Source organism: Ursus americanus, chromosome 36 (genome assembly GCF_024610735.1).
Source record: "Ursus americanus isolate L20-20 chromosome 36, mUrsAme1.1.p, whole genome shotgun sequence".
NCBI lineage: Eukaryota > Metazoa > Chordata > Mammalia > Carnivora > Ursidae > Ursus > Ursus americanus.
In genome coordinates, this window is record NC_142162.1 from 16,812,445 (window position 1) to 16,829,657 (window position 17,213).

Genomic DNA, 17,213 nt, shown 5'->3' on the forward strand with positions numbered 1-17,213 from the left:
GTGAGCAAGTAGGCTCTTGAGGTCCCTGCAGCCTGGGAGCTGAGGGCACAACTCGAAAGCTTGTCCCAGCTGGTTTAGTCTGGGGCTGGGGGAGAGCTGGCATGCAGGGGGCACTGGGCAGGACTGCCGCAGTAGATGGGAACACAGCCCAGCTGAGATTGGGAACTTCCAGTAGGAACACCTTGGCCATGAACTGCTCTGTAGCAGAAATGGGAGTAGGGAAGGGTCTAATCAATTTAAGTGTTGGCGTGACCAACAGGGAACTAGAGTAGTATTTTCCCTGCTCTTTTCTTCCCTCTTCCTTAAAGAAAAAAACAGTTGTTAGAAATTTTTCTAAAATGCCTTGACCGATTTTGTCATAGTGAATTGAGTTTGGCAAAAATGTTGAAGTTCTTATTTGTTCATTTGAAGGTATTGTAACATCTCAGGGCTATTGTAAACATGATGGGCAGAACCTTGAAATTAATAACCTAGGATATTTCTTGATGTCTGTATTCTATGCTCGGTTGCTTTTTTTCAGCAAATTGGTGATAAAAGCTTTTTGGTGTGTGGTTGCGGCCTTCTGAAAGATAAATGTATTTGTTCTTCCTTTCCCCAAAGGAGACTCTTTCATAGCTCTGATTAATTGGAATTCCTGGTTATTTGAATGTTAGTTAATTGGGCTTTTATTGAGAACAATTGGCTGTAACCATATACTGAATGCGGTAGTCTAGAGACAAAAATTTCCTTCTAAACCAAAAGCCATAAGGAAAAACACATTTTTTTGAAGGGGGTGCAGAAGATGATGGTGGAAACGAAATGGGAAAAAGAGAAATGAGAAAAAGAAATAGGAAGTTTGAGCCTTTTAAAGTCCATCTAAAATAGAAACCCATGCAATGCATATTTTAGCCAGTTGATAAAATAGTGGGTTAATGATACACTTACATAAGCTCTCTTACTTATTGCTCTCTTCACATCGTCCAGTATTGGTGGAACAGCTTTGTTCCCGCACTGCTCGAGGGCTGGGGGATAGCCCTGCACCAAGTCCAGTCCCTGTTCCCATGAACCCCACATTCTAGGTACTCATGTTATTCGTTTTGTCAGATTCTACGGGTCTGTAAATTTTTGAGGGAAGAGAAGCAGGGAATTATAGGACTTCATGGCATCTCTCAAGTTTTTCTCTGTGTGATAAACGTAGAGACGGAGTGAGGCAGTTAGTATAATCCTAGTGCCTCTCCAGCCCTCATGGTAAAACACGTGTTTCCCCATGTTTTTCGTTAACATTGTTTCCATCATTAACTGATCCTTTAGGGGCATTGTGCTTAGTCATGCAATTGTGAATATGGGAGGGCAGAGTGAGCCTTCAATAGGCATAAAAATCTAATTATAACATTTTCCTAACTGTTGTGTGAGGCGCTTGTCCCAGGACATAGACCCCAGGAGTAAAGGAGTCCGTGTACAAATAAGGTTGGAGCTACTTACTCACAATCAACATTAGCACCTTAAAGGGTCCAAAATGTTCTGCATTGGGGAAACTCTTTAATGTTGTTTAAACCAGCCTTTCCCACATTTATACTGAGAATCTGTTTTGCACGTAACACTCCTGGCTTCCTGGTTTGCTGGAATGCTGCTTTGAGAGGAATACAAAGAGATTTCTGGAGCTTTTCTCTTTGTCCTGCCTAGAGCAAGGTAGCTTATCATTTCTTATCTCTGGAGGCCTTGGGCATTGATGCTTTGAGCTTGTACTTTGTTGAGGTTTTTTATTATTTTCTTTTAAGGTTTTATTTATTTACTTGACACAGAGAGAGAGGTTGAGTTTCTTTTGACCCCAGCACCCAGCCTCTAGCTGGTAAGTCAGCAGGGAGGAGGCCCTGAAAACAGAATTGGACATTTCCCTTTGGAGTCAGATACCTTCTGACAGCAGGGCTGGGCTCTAAACTTTGAGCTGTACTTAGACTGGAAAAGTTCTCCTGGCTTCAGAAAAAAGCAGGACAAATCCTCGCAAGTGGTAGGTGTTGTAGGAAATGGGGATAGTTTTGTTTTCCAAAATTTCTCTTTACTCTTTGTCTCTTCCTCTCTGTATTTTAGGGCTCCCGAAGAACTGTTTGGTTTGCTTCTTGCATTTTGGTTTGAGGAATTAGTAATAATATGTGTCCAATGTTAGTGCCAACTTCAAACTCAAAGTAATACAGTTGACTTAGGAACAACACTGGACTTAAAGTTGCCAGCCCTGCCCCCAGTCAAAAATCTGCATGTGACTTTTGACTCCTCCCCAATTTAACCAGTGATAAAACATACTGTTGAGTGGAAGCCTTATTGAGAATGTAAATAATCAATACATACTTTATACGTTATGTGTATTATATACTATATCCTTACAGTAAAGTAAGTGAGGCAAAGAAAATCGTAAAAGCAATACACTTAACAGTACTGTATCCAAAAAAAAAAAAAAAAAAATCCACGTTAGTCGACCCATATAGTCCAAACCCATGTTGTTCAAGGGTCAACTGTATACCCTTCTCATCTTCAGCTAAACTTCAGTTTTCTCTGTTTTGCTTGGTGTTATGTTATAAAAGCACTTTTGTTACCTTTGGACAGCAAAAATATGTGGGATGTGTTCAGATGGGCCCATCTCTTGATTTTTAGGCTCAGGTAGATGGTGTTAGGGCGAAGCTTGTGTGTGTTGTTACACTATGTCCTTTTTTTTTTTTTTTTTTTTAAGATTTATTTATTTACTTGAGGGGCGCCTGGGTGGCACAGCGGTTAAGCGTCTGCCTTCGGCTCAGGGCGTGATCCCGGCGTTCTGGGATCGAGCCCCACATCAGGCTCTTCCGCTATGAGCCTGCTTCTTCCTCTCCCACTCCCCCTGCTTGTGTTCCCTCTCTCGTTGGCTGTCTCTATCTCTGTCAAATAAATAAATAAAATCTTTAAAAAAAAAAAAATTTATTTATTTACTTGAGAGCAAAAGAGCACTAGCAGGAGAGCCAAGGGAGAGAGAATCCCAAGCAGACTCTGCACTCAGCATGGAGCTGAACGTGGGGCTCGATCTCAGGACCCTGAGTTCTCAACCTGAGCCAAAACCGAGAGGCGGATGTTCAACCAACTGAGCCACCCAGGTGCCTCACTATACCCTGTCTTTTAATGAAGTGTTAAGGCAGAGGTGTTCTCAGCTGCTTCTGACCTGTACCGCATAGTGAGATTTCTGCCACAAGCCTTGCGAAGACCCTTCATGGCCAGAAACCTTCTTGCGTCCTCAGATCCCCCTTTACTTTGGCCCCACATTCCTGTGTAGATTATGCCAAGTGACACGTGGAAAAGAAATGTCCCCAAAACCCTCCTAGTGAAGAAATACCTCGTATGGTCTCTTCGGATTACTCAATATGCATTTTGTTTCTTTAATGCTGTTAAAAGGATAATCACTAGTGGATGTACCATTTTGGGGGCACTTAGCTCTAGGCTCTAGGAACTTTATACATTCTGTCTTTTTTTTAAAGATTTTATTTGACAGGGGAGAGGGAGAGCACAAGCGGTAGGGGGAGGTGCAGAGGAAGAGAAGCAGACTCCCACTGAGCAGGGAGCCGGATGCGAGGCTCCATCCCAGGACCCTGGGATCATGACCTGAGCCGAAGGCAGATGCTTAACTGACTGAGCCACCCAGGCGCCCCTCTACATTCTCATTTCATTTCTGCATCTGAAATATCTAAGTATTACTATCTCAGCTCCGGTGATGAGTGACCCAGGATGCTAAGTGGTATGTTGAAGCTTCTTGGAGCAAGTATAGCAAGTGGTCTGGGATACAAAAGCAATGAAGTCCAGTCATAAAGTCCTGCTGTTGGTGACGAGTCAGTAGCTTTTGCTGCCTTTTGGTCACATCTACCTATACCTCCCTCAAAATACTCAGAAAGGGTACAATGTGGGAGCTGCCAAATGATTTATCAGATGATGATGCAAAGAGGTCTTTTATGGCAGAGGTCCTTAAATAATATGCTTCTGGTACCTTTAAAATAAGTTTCTATTCAATTGGAAGGGTCTCGGGCATGTTAAAAATAAGCACTTTTAATAAGTAAGTGTCCTAGGTAGATACGTATTCTGTTCCAGAGTTCTTTTAGGAACCTTATTATGATCAGGCAACAAACAGTAGGTTTCTACGTTGGGCTGTTCCATCACTGCTCCCACCACGTTTGATTCTTGAGTATTGCTGATTGCTTTAGATAGACTATCTTCTTTAATCCTCACAACAGCTCTTGTGCTGGGCATTATTACAGAGGAGGAAACTGAGGCACGGAGCGGTTAAGGCACATCAAGGCCAAATAACGAGTAAATGATAGATCCGGGGTCAGTCTCTACCTTTAACCACTGTGATTCCCTAAATGCAATATTTTGTCTCAAATCCTGATGTGTCTCAGCCTCATATGTAGACTTGCCTGGCTCCCCATCCCCCTGCCCCCAACTATCCATTTAGAAAGAGGCCTTTGGACTGAGGACGGGTGAGAAGAAAGAGGCCAGTGGATGGCACTGGGTGGCCTGTGCGTTTGTCTGAGTTATGCCCTGGAGACACAGATCCTTGGTTAAGTCTCATGATTACTCATTTCTGAAATTGGATAGTGATTCTTGTCCTTTTGTCTACTTTCTAGGGACATTGTTTTTGGGAGAGAGGGAGCCTCCAGGAGATGCAGAAGGATTAATTAGATTTGTACTTTACATCCAACACACCTGTAAAGGGATTTGTATGTCTACAAGGGATTATGGCTTTTTAACCAGGTTTATAATTATGGTATTAGGAGGATTCATGCATTATATGGAACTTCTCAACCTTTAAAAATAGGGCAATGAGAAGAATAAATTTGTTTGCTGGAGATAAATTGAACATAATGATCCCATTATGGGAAAACATTACTGTATTTTATGGTCTAAATAGAAAAAAAGGCTTTTCATAGATAAACATAATCCAATAAAAATAAATCAGTGAAGTGGTTAAAACATTATAGCGGAGAATATTTTAACCATAGAAATGGCCCATCTGGACAAGTATGTCCCATTTGTTTTTATTTTTATTCAAATGCTCTTTTCATCAGTTCTCTTATTAGTCAGGGATGAATCTACCTGTCTCTTGAAATAGTTTTGCCTTTGTTGTACTAGCTTTGAGTCTCTTCAGTTTCTCCAGCTGTAGGTCATAAACATTACATGACATTGTATGTGATAAATCTTCATTCTTGTGATTACAGGGATTGCTGTTCTATTTTTAAATGGAATGGGATGGTTGAGAAGATGGAAAATAAAAAGCGCTGTATTATGTGGTACTCATTTGGTCACAAGTAACCAACTGAATTGACCTGCTTACCTTAAAAAAAAAAAAAACGGGGGAACATTTATAATAAGGATACAGGTGTGTCTTAGGAACCCAAATGCAAAGACAAACTGGCTCTGGGGAATGAACGGGAGCTGGAGAGGAGACGGGGAACTCTAATTGGTGTTCATTACAAGCACATTTGTGATACAAATGGCAGTAAGTTGAGAGGAAACCTGACAGAAAGCAAGTAGAAATCTATGTAGTGTAACACTTGACATGAGCATGGGATTTAAATACGGCTCCATTGTATTCTTTGGAAAAATCATGCTCATTATAAGGAATTCAAACAGTATAAGAAATGAAAATCCTCTAAAATTCTGATAATGCAGGGTAGTTGTAACTATTTTGATAAACGTCCTTCTAGATAAGTCTTAAGACATCCGGGAACATTCACACACACACACAGATGGAATCATAGTGTGCATGGTCATTGACCTGTTTTATTCACATGGGTATCTTCTCATATCAATAAATACAGATCTTCGTCATTATTCCCAGAGTCTGTATGGCTTGTTTCACATGTCTCCTCTTTGTGAACCTTGAGGGCATGGACCCGTTTTCCCTCATCATTACTAATAATGCTGCGTATGTCCATCTTTCCGCTTAGACAATTAACTACTTCGAGGAGGTTCTTAGAGGTGGTATTGCTGGATCAAAGAATGTGTCATTTTACACGTGGACAAAATAAAATTAGTGGACATTAATAAAATAAGGACAAAATCACGAGCTATGTCTGTAACATTGGCTATTGTCAGTCTTTGACATCTTTATCAGCCTGACAGGTTAAAAAAAAATCTCAATCTTCTTTTAAAGATACATTTTTTCTTCTCTTTTTTCTTTTTTTTTTTTTTTTAATGATTTTATTTATTTGTCAGAGAGCAAGCTCAAGCAGGGGTAGTGGGAGAAGCAGGCTTCCCACTGAGTAGGGAGCTGGATTCGGGGCTTGATCCCAGGACCCAGGATCATGACCTGAGCCGAAGGCAGTGCTTAATCACTGAGACCCAGGTGCCCCAAAGATGTATTTTTTCATTGTTAGCGTAGTTGATTATCTTTTCATATGTTTATTGCTATTATAATTCTTCTGGTGGAAAGTTTATTGGCTTTATCCATTTTGAGGGGAGTATTTTCTTACTGCTTAATGTTTTGCTTAATAAGGATAGCCACCTTTATATGTCTGCTGTGTAAATATCTTACCTAGTTTCTTATGTCACCTTTTCATGGAGATACACCTTTTGTTTTTTGCTTTTATTTTTTGACTTAATTTTCCCATTCATAAATTCGAGATTTATTTTTTTCATTAATTGGAGACTTTAAAAAGGTAGCCAGCCAAATGTCTCAGGCCTTTATAGTTTCAGCATTTGATGTCGGGCTTATTTTTATTTATTTTTTTAAAGATTTTATTTTTAAGCCATCTCTACAGCCAGCATGGGGCTCAAACTCACAACCCCAGGGTCAAGAATTGCACACTCTCTGGACTGAGCCAGCCAGGAGCCCCTGATGTCATGTTTAGAAAGGCCTTTTCTGTCTATATATTATAAAGTTATTGGTATATTCTTCTAGTACTCACCCGATTCTATTTGGAGTTTGTTTTCATAGGTAAAGATCTAGATTTTTCCCTCCTTGATAGCTAACCAGCACTGTTTATGAACCAGACTCACACACTACCCAGATATGATTCCATGTACTTGGTCTGTTTCGAATACTTGGTTCTGTGTCTGGCTGTTCTGTTTCATTGAGTCACATGTATGTTGTCACTCAGATATCTGCTTGTTAACGGTGGCTGAGACATTTTGGTTTTTGCAGTTGATGGTGCTTCTTGGCTTCCGATTGGGTTTCCAGGGACGGAGGTGGTTGGTTGTGAGTGGCTCAGAAAACTGGGAATGACGTGGAATCAGTTGAGGCAAGAAGGAGCCACTTCACAGACACGGTAGAAGAGAAACTAAGTAGGAAAAGGGTGAACGAGACAAGAAGAGCTCATATAAGCTAATTTTAAAAAGACTAAGAGTGCCTAATCTTTGTTTTAAACACGGGGGATGGGGAGCAAGTCGGTGAGGAAATGTATACCTTCGGTCTTTGTTTAAATTTGAAGCCATTAAATTTGAAGTGCTACTTTTACCACAGGGAAGGGGGAAAAATGTGTTTTTGCCTCTTTGCCAACAGTAACATAATTTTGGTCTTTGAAATAACTGTCTTGGGACCTCAATTCCCTGTTGGTAAAGAGAATTCCCAGCCCATGTGTTGTAGCGGAAATTCATTGTTTCCTGAGTTACTTCCTTTCATGCTTGGGGGGTGGGGAATGACCAAATGTATAGATACATTTTTTTTTTCCTATGAAAACTGACATTTCTAACATAACTTGATTTCGATGATTTTTATTACTATTTTAGGTATTGCTGCTGGAAGGCTTCTCAGATGCTTTAGGATATCTTCAGGGAAATCAACTCTTTACTTAAACTGAGAATTCAGGTGAGTCCTTGAAAAAATATATCTTCTTATCATTAGCTGCTCCCCTGCATTGATAAAATGGAAGTGTTGAAACATTGTCACTTTCACTGTCTGATTTGACATTTTCTGAGGCAGGCATGTCGCTGATGGTCTTGCTCTTTATAGTGCTGTTTATTTTTTCCACCATTTTTAGTTGGGTGGGGTGAAGATGGGGCCTGCAAAATGGGATGAGGAGCTGTTTTTAAGCCTTAACTGCATGAATTCTCATTTATTCACACCTGTTTGTTTTATAAACTTTTCATTTTTGAAGGATTGGATTAGGAATTAATGTAGAAAATTCTAGTAGTCTTTGCACCATGAAACTGGTTGGTGGTTCCTGGAGCCCTCTAGGCATGGCACACAGTTGCTCTAACATGAGATAAGCTTTGGGTATAGGTTATGGGTTTCCCCTTTGATAGTCCTGGGTGGGGCTGCATGATCCCAAGTAGCATGTGTGGTGTACCCTCGGCAGGAACAAAGGTGATCTTCTGTAGGTCCTCGGTATGCCTGGATCGACCTTTGACAGGTTAAGAAGGGTTGGTTTTTGCCCCACACTCAAAAACCGTATCATGGCACACCAGGCCTAGAGGTTCTGTTCCTGACCAGCTGCATAACTGCGGACAGGTTAATCTTTGCTAGTTTTCATATACTCATCTGTAAAACGTATGCTGGCCCAGCCCAGTCATTTCCACACTCTGAGGTTTTGTAAAATAGGAAAAAAATTTCATGACCAATTTTTAATATATATTTTTGGCTATGTATATAGAAAGTTGGTGATTATTCAGCCTGGATGAGTGCCTGAGGGTTCACTATATTTATATCTTTTCTTTCTATTTTGTGTTTAGAATTTTTCATAATTAAGGATTTAAAAAACTACCATCTAACATTTCATGAGGGAAGTATTTTAATACAAAAAAGTAGGAATGTCCTAAATTTGTCTTTAGGTTGTATGTTTTTAGCATTATGAAAATGCTCTTCCTTCTCTACCTCCTTGTCACTGCTCTGCTGACCGGGCACTGTTAGCCATGAACTAGCCCGCACTGGCCTGGTGACTGACATTTGGAGCATACTGGCATGCATGACTGACTGCTTAGGGCTCTTCTGCCTCTAAAACTGTGTCCTTCCTTTGAAGCAGGATAGAAATTTACTGTGGTTATACATCAGCTATTTCTAGAAAATGCTGACAACTAGCCTAGTTGAACCTGAGAGGTCAGAGGTCAAACAGAAGAGAAGGGATTGTTCTGTTGGGAAACCCCTCAAAAATGGCTTATTCACATGAACATGAAATTGGGCTCTGAGCCACCTTGCAATCCATGTAAAATAAACTCACAATGTTTTAAGTTGTTGGAAAAAAGGGTACAGAATCTTCCCTTCGCAGCCTCTGGCCAGGTGGTGTCTGACAGGTAAGTGTGTACCTGTGACGCGGGGACACTGAGAGCTAGGGATGGGGAGGCCTGGATGCCTGACTCCAGGGAGGCCAGTGTAAAGGAGGAGGGTAGGGCTGGGTAAGGGTGGAAGGTACGGCTGAAAGCTTGGAGCTGAGAGCAGTGAGATCACAGGCACACAGAGTGGGCAAGAGTAAGGGAGCTGTCCTGCGCAGGACCCATTTGGTTGTGCATTTTGTCCTATGGGGACTTACAAGGGACACCAGGTGGTCCTGTTTCACGAAAGGGCCTGGGCACAGTGGGCAGGAAACATGGCAGACCTAAGCCTTTCCTGGGATTTCAGATCCAAAAGCAGTGTGCCAAGTGCATTCTTATGCCCTGCGTCCGTACAGAATGGAAAACTGTGCTTTCCATTTATTTCTCTGTGGCATGTAGGGGTGTGTATGGGGGCAGCGTGGGTGGAGGACTGAATGACTAGGACAGGAAAATAGTATGGGGAAGGAGCAACAATAACACCTATCTCAGGATGCCGACATAATCCCGGCTGCTTTGGAAAGTTCTGTGAAATTATACTCTGGCCCACAGTGATTGGAACACAGTGGTTCAGTCCTTTGGAATTCCTCCCCCAGTGATTTCTGGCTTTCCTTTAACATTCCTATTTTCTGGAAACTTAAATTTGACAGACTTACCTTGTATTCCCTCTGTCAACCCAACTGGGTTTATTGGTTGGTTTATTGCCTGATTTGTATGGATCAGTTGGGTTGCTTCCAGGGGATATTTATTTCACTGACCTTTTTAGGAAAAAACTAGATCAGACAACAACAACAGAAACATTTGTCTGAAAGGTATTAGAATATGAGAAATTACCTGAAATCTTGACACTTCTGTAAGTGTCTGAAGTCGTGAATAAATGCTAGCAGGAGCTTTTATTTTGACATAAACCAGAGAGAGGAGAAGGGACGTGCTTTAAGGGACGTGGGCCTGGCTGAGTCTGAATGCAACTTAATGAATGAAAACATAAAATCAATCAGTCGTGTTCTGAGTATTTCGGAAGGCCAGGCACTGCTGGGCGAGATGTTGTAGAGATGAACAATTAAGAATTGGAGACAGCCATGTTTCCCAGGAATAAACATGTGCTTTTAAAGGGTTGCGTGCATGAGAGAGAAGAGAGAGATTGATAAAGTGTGGAGGGCGAGGGGCACGTGATAAATGATTTGTTGAGCATTGTACTTAATGACTTGTGGTATATTCCGGATTTAAGAAAAAAAAGTGTAATATTCCGAACTTATCTCCATTTTCCCTGCAGGCTTGTAAGAAAAATATTGAAAAACCAATTTTAAATGAAAAAACATTGTTTTTGGCTCTCTGGGAATTTTGAATTCCCAGGGCTGTTTTCGGAGAGGGTCTTGAATCTCTAAAACTCAAAGCAGGATCTACGTTGCCGTTTGTCGTGCTGTATCGGTCCCTTAAAAGCTATGACGTCAGGGAAGGTGCGTTCCTATGTTTGTTTTTCATCAAAAATGTGATCTCTTGTGCACGTTGGTCTGCCTGCCATCCTCCATTAGCCGGATTCTTTGGGTTCCTTGGCTTGTAGGCTGTGGGCACTGCCACTTGCTCACCCCCTGTGGGCTCCCTGAGTGGCTGGGAGCCCTAATTATTAGCATCACATCCTTGATCAGGATTCCCTGACGTGCGCTAGGCCCCTCACTCTGCTGTCTGTGCTTCCTAAATGTTTCAGAACAACAATTTCCAGATTGTTTTTCATAATTGAACTTAAGAATACGTGGGTATAATAGAATGTGCTGTTTCCTTACACTATTTGGCTAATTATGCTCATCAGTTAATTTCTTTCAGAGTTAGACAGCCCTGCGGAGAGCTCAAGATTTGAGCCTTGTCTCAGAATAGATTGGATTTCATGGACTTACGGGTTCTGGAATATTTGTGTCTGCATTTAAATGGTCTCCTAGAGAACACAAACCTTTAAAAATCCCATATTTTAGCTGTGAAGTCCCATATTCTTTTTTTTTTTTTAAAGATTTTATTTATTTATTCGACAGAGAGAGACAGCCAGCGAGAGAGGGAACACAAGCAGGGGGAGTGGGAGAGGAAGAAGCAGGCTCACAGCGGAAGAGCCTGATGTGGGACTCGATCCCGCAACGCCGGGATCACGCCCTGAGCCGAAGGCAGATGCTTAACCGCTGTGCCACCCAGGCGCCCCCATGTGAAGTCCCATATTCTGATGACCTAACATGGTCATCAAAGCTGTTCTATTTGCCACAAATCAGAATTGGACAGCTTTCCAGAACCATTAAATGACTTGTTTACTTGCAGAGTTTAAATATGACTTTAAAATAAAAGTAAGCTCACTGTAAGGCCAGCTGCAGTGGTAAAAGTTGATTAAAAACTCTAATGCTATGATCTAAACAAAAGTCTTAGGATCTTTCATTTAAAATAATTAAGTCAAAGTAATGCATGCACATGGGTTAAAACAGAAAATCCTGCAGAAAACAGCTTAGAATGAAAAGCAGCAAGGGTTTTACTCTGCTTCTTCCTTCACTTAGTCTTCCTTCTCGGAGGCAACCACCTTTTTTTTTTTTTCCTGTAGAACATTTTCACTTCGGCGACTTCCACATGTATAAATATTATGCTTGCAGCACCATGTCTCACGTTATCAGTTTTAAGAGCTGTTTATGGTGTCCTGTGATTGCTGATGAGCTCCCCTGACCGTCCCGGTCTCCCTTCCTCCCTGAGCTGATTCACATTTTCAGTCCTACAGCTGCTTCCTCCCTGCACCTCAGTGGCCTCCCCCTTTCTCGCTCTGTCTCCTGTCATGCAGGCTGTTTCTGTTTACCTCCCCGCATCCACATCTCCATTTGGGGCAGCTGTACCTTTGATTTTTTTTCTTAATTTTTTTTTTTAAAGATCCATTTACTTATTTTAGAGGGAGAGAGAGCATGGGAGAGGGAGAGAGACAGGCAGAGAAACCGACCCCCACTGAGTGGGGTGCCCAACGGGGGGGTGGTCAGTCCCACAATCCTGACATCATGACGTGAGTCAAAACCAAGAGTCGGAGGCCTAGTCACCAGGTGCCCCTGTACCTTTGACATTCTGGTGCTCAGAGTTGGTAATACTTAACATTCTGTTGTTGAGTGAGGGCTTCCATGGCTTACCTAAGACTCAATTCTGGATGTGAAATCCAAGAAGCAAGCACTTACTCTGTTGTGATCAAGGTAGTAGCTGTTCCCGTCACAGCCCAGTGTGTGGTGAGATGATAGTCCTTCCTCTCGGAGCCTGACGTCCCCGCACTTCTGTGGAGCATGTTTGAACCGATTCTCCCTTTTACGTGGCACCAGCCGTCTTGGGCTCAGCCGCCCGTTTGCCTGGCCTCTCAGTCTTCCTTCCTGGAAACCCACTTTGTGTTTGGAGGTCTTACTCCCACAGCCCCCTGCCCTCCAACTTCCACCAGAAGCATTTGATCTCCGGGTGTGCTGCTTGCCTCTAAGCAAGTGCTCACGGCCAGGAAAAGCTTACTACAGGTCAGAAAAATAGCTTCAGGCTCTGGTGTCTTTGAAGGGCCGATGACCTGGTGTGTAAAATTAGCCATCATTTATTGAGGACTTGATATGTTAGGCACCTAGGTGTTTGAAACCTGGTGTGTGTTGAAATCTTCACACCAGCCCTGTGAGACAGAAGCATTGACAGCGCTTCCGTGAGGAAGTCGAGATCTGGATCAGACACTCCTCCAAGGCCTCCACTGGGAAGTGCTTCTTAGATCCTGGGGTGGTTTAGGGGCATAGGTGTGGTTTCATAGGTGAGAAAAGATTTGTCCCTCTCTGCAGCATTTTACACCCTTTCCTCAGCACACCAGACTCCCCCCCCCCCCCCCAAGACAATTGTGGCTGCTCTAAGCAAAATCAGCTCAATTCCTGGCTGTGGGTATACTCTGTGGCCAGGAACTCATTATACAGAATTCTGGACTGGAAATGGGACTGTCCTTACCTCCTCAGTGTTCCCTTTGTGAATTTGAAGTGAGAAATGGGACTTCATACATGCTCAACCCTGCTGAGAAGGGGGGGAAAGGTGCTTTGACCCTTTGAGTTGACCATCTGCTCCTTAGGCAAATAGCCCGTGGATGAGTGGGTGCAGTTACTCTTTGTCCCTCTGTTAAGTCATGGTGGCCTTAGCGCCGGCCTAAATAGTGCTTACTTACCAAACCTGTTGACCTATTAAGTTTACACTCTGAAGTAAGTAGTGAATGAAAGGGAAATCTTTGGAGCAGCACCTAGTTTACTTCTGGAAGGGACAGCTAGCCTTAGTGAGGGCGAGTCTTCATGCGTAGATTGGGGTAAACATTTACCTTGTTGCAGTGGCTACCAGGAGTAATTTCCTGCATTAAAATACAGTAGTGATAAGCAGTCCAAAGTTACCCTGCTAAGAACTTGGAACAATCTAATTCTGTGTTGGCTATTTGTAATTTTTCCATTTATTGATCATAAGGATAGGATAGGGTGCTAATCAAGGAGGGTTATAATCTGTATGAGACATTTTTGGTTCCATTATACACAGGTCACTAATCTTCAGTCATATAGGTCCCTTGACACTTGTTTAAAAGTGATTTGGGGTGGGGGGGGGGCGCCTGCGTGGCTCAGTCGGTTAAGCATCTGACTTTGGCTCAGGTCATGATCCCAGGGTCCTGGAATTGAGCCCTGCATAGGGCTCCCTGCTCAGTGGGAAGTCTGCTTCTCCCCTCCCTCTGACCCTCCCCCTTCTCGTGCTCTCACTCACTCGCGCTCTCTCTCTCTCAAATGAATAAATAAAAAACTTTTTTTAAAAAAGTGATTTAGGGGGCCAAATCTATTTGGACAGTTTAAATCTTGATCAAAACTTTCTGGGGCGCCTGGGTGGCTTAGCCGTTAAGTGTCTGCCTTAGGCTCAGGTCATGATCCTGGGGTCCTGGGATCCAGCCCCGCGTCAGGCTCCCTGCTGAGGGGGAAGCTGCCTCTTCCTCTCCCACTCCCCCTGCTTGTGTTCCCTCTCTCTCGCTGTGTCTCTGTCAAATAAATAAAATCTTTAAAAAAACAAACAAACAACAAAAACTTTCTCCCATGGTTAGAAATGTTGCCTCTACAAGAGTGGGACAGAACCCAACCCTTTAAAGAGCAAGAGAAGGGAATAAGATTTAAAAAATGCTTTTTTTTTTATTATCTGATGCTGAATATTCCCCAAATTAGTTACATATTCTTCCACTCATTTACCTCTAAGTAGTGAAAATGACTGCATCTCCCCTGTAGAGTTTTGGCTCCAGGCATTGGGGTCACGCAGGGTGCTCAATTCATTTTTGCCGGCTTTTCGGAAAGTTTGATGCAGGCCCGGAGCATGAGCTGTGGGAGAGTAAGGGCCTCGTCCCCTGTGTTGGCCACTGTTCTCAGTAGTTTGGATTCAGAGGAAGCATGTTCAATGCTCTGAACTAAGAAGGACAGAAGTACAGACTGTCACCGGAACGTCTATAACGATGTGGGCCTTGTTCTGTTTGGTCAGGTTTCCAAGAGAAAGCAGCATTTATTTCTGGGTTAATTGGTTTAAGTTTTGCTACTTCTAGCAGAATAGACTGTGAACGGCAGTGGGTTAAACAAGATAGAAGTTGATGTTTTCTCACCTACAATGAAGTCCTGAGGCAGGGCTGGCAGGGACTTGGACTCCTTGCAGGATGAGTAAAATTTCACGTCTTTCTTGGAGGTAAACTTTTTTCCCTCTTTTGCAGGATATGAAAAGTGAGGGTAAACTTTTAAAATCAGTGCTTAAAGTAATAATCCCTTAGAGACAAAATTGCTCCTACATGTCCCTTGGGAGGATGTCACATGGAGGGTTGGTATTCTCTGGAGAGAATGATCAGTCCAGCAGAGTGGGCTTTCCTCTCTCTGCAAGAGCTCGCTGCTAAGTACTTGTCACCTGTGTTTAAGTGCCATGTTGTAAACTCTAGAATAACTTTTGGTATCTACATAGGACCCCACGAGAAACTTCCTTTCCTGGGCTTGCTCAGTTGCTGAAAATTCTTGTGTCCCTCCCATGGTCTTTCTGGGGCTTGCTTGCTCACTGAGAAGAGTGGGAGTGGAACTGCCTGCCAGATTGATTATTCATAACTTTTCTCATCAAAGCTTTCAAATACGTTCAAAAGTGAAGAGAATTTTATAGTCAACTATGGGTCCACTACCCAGGTTCAACAAGGATTAACCTTAGCTTTGTTTCGTCTATACCCTTCTTTCTTCCCATTCATGACTTTGAAGCCCATCTTTGCTATTTTATTTTTTCTTGTATTAGTATTTCAGTGTATGTCCTTAAAAGATAGAACTTACACCATATCACAACAAACACATAAAAATTACCAGTATTTTCTTAATATCATTAAATATAGAATTAATGTCTGAATTTTCTGTTGTCCTACATGCTTTGTTTCTTTGAATCAGAATCCAAATAAGGCTTCTACACGGCAATTGAAGGATTTGTCTCTAATCTCCTTTTAATCTAGCCTGACCCCTCCATCTCCCCCTGCCCTCCTGTGATTTGTTTGTTGAAGAAACTGGGTTTTACACAGAGCAGCCCCCTCACAGCAGACTTATCTAGCCTAAAGTCTTGATAGTCCCGAGATTGAGAAATTCTATAGAATTTCCTGTAGTGTGAATTTTAATGATTTCTTCTCCCTCGTGCTATTTAACTTGTTTCTCTGTTCCTTGTATTTTCTCTGATTTGTTAAAGCTTGAGTTTTGGTCAGATTCAAATCTGAATGTTTTTTTCTTTTTAGTCAATGCTACATCATATGCAGGCTGCGTATTTTCATTAAATACACAGTCACTGGTGGTTTCTCTTTTTGATATTATTGGTGATATTATTGGTCTTTGATCATTGCCCATATCCTTTCGTTTATTAGTGATGGCGAAATCGTGATTGCCAGTTCTGTCATTCCTTCCTTATTTGTATATGAGAAGACTTACATAAAGACAACTTTAATGTCAATTACTTGTTTACCTTGGGGTTTATGTAGGAAAGGATAAACGCTTGATATTTTCCCTGTCTTTTCAAAACAGTGAGTTCCCTGGTGGGATTCTCTAGCAGTGGTCACTGAAGTTTTAATTTTTGTGTTGTTTTGTTTTTTTCTTTTTTCAGTGTAAATATAATTGATGCATTTCAAATTTTCTTACTGATCATCGCGTTGACCCGTGTTTGAGCAGTAGCAACTGATTCAAGTTGGCTCCCAAGTCCTTTTGACAAGAACTTTTTTTGTATTCTTCCTGGTGATACAGTGTCACACGGTTGTCTTACCCATCTCTTACTCCAGACGTAGACAACTGCTTCTCCAAGGAACCCTGGTTCCTTTGAGTATTTAGAAGGTACAATGAAAACTAGGAATGTTTATTGTCATTGGGTTCATCATTGCTTCTGGATCTTTTCAGTGGACCAAACTAGGGACTATGTCCATGTATATGTGTATTTGTGTGTGTGTGTGTGTGTGTGTTATATATAAGGACAAAACCAATTATTAGTGCGTACAGATACTTCTACGTAAAACCCAGGTTTACAGGGTTTACCTTATCGATTTTATATCTATGTTCTTTCCTCTCCCCCAGTTCTCAGTGATACCGTAGTTTTTCATTTGCTCTATTTCATGCTGCATACACAAGAGACCTAGTCGTCAAGATGTTCGGAATAGTTCTTATCTGTGTGATTGTGCCACCAGCCGTGTATATAGTTAGGTTCATTGTTTGATTTTATTTGTGGTTTTTAGAGATTCCCTTTTTCAGTGGAATATTGTGCAGTATTTTCATGATTTCCAAGTCTCGTCTATAACATGAGGCATATGCAGAGGTGTTTGGTTTTACCCCTGTTGTCTCGCCATCCTGTTTCCTCCTTCCTCATATGTAGCATTTGAAAAAAAATACGGTTTACCCTGGCACAGTTTTTTGATTTCTGCATATCCCTCTCTTTTCCAGTACACGGTAGTATACTGTACACACTTTGAT

The 17,213-nt window shown here is 42.0% G+C and overlaps 1 protein-coding gene across 11 annotated transcripts in view; it reads left to right on the forward strand.

The window, feature by feature from the left end:
• The window catches only part of TLN2 (talin 2), a 408,649-nt gene that overhangs the window by 156,215 nt on the left and 235,221 nt on the right, over window positions 1-17,213 (forward strand). For 8 of the 11 annotated variants that reach the window (XM_087859255.1, XM_087859253.1, XM_087859254.1 and 5 more), the window contains one exon: window positions 7,717-7,795. The gene's annotated coding sequence lies outside the window, so the exon portion shown is untranslated. Of the gene's footprint in view, window positions 1-2,952; window positions 3,096-7,716; window positions 7,796-17,213 lie in introns of those variants that run through there. The other 3 variants (XM_087859260.1, XM_087859259.1, XM_087859258.1) reach the window with 1 other exon arrangement.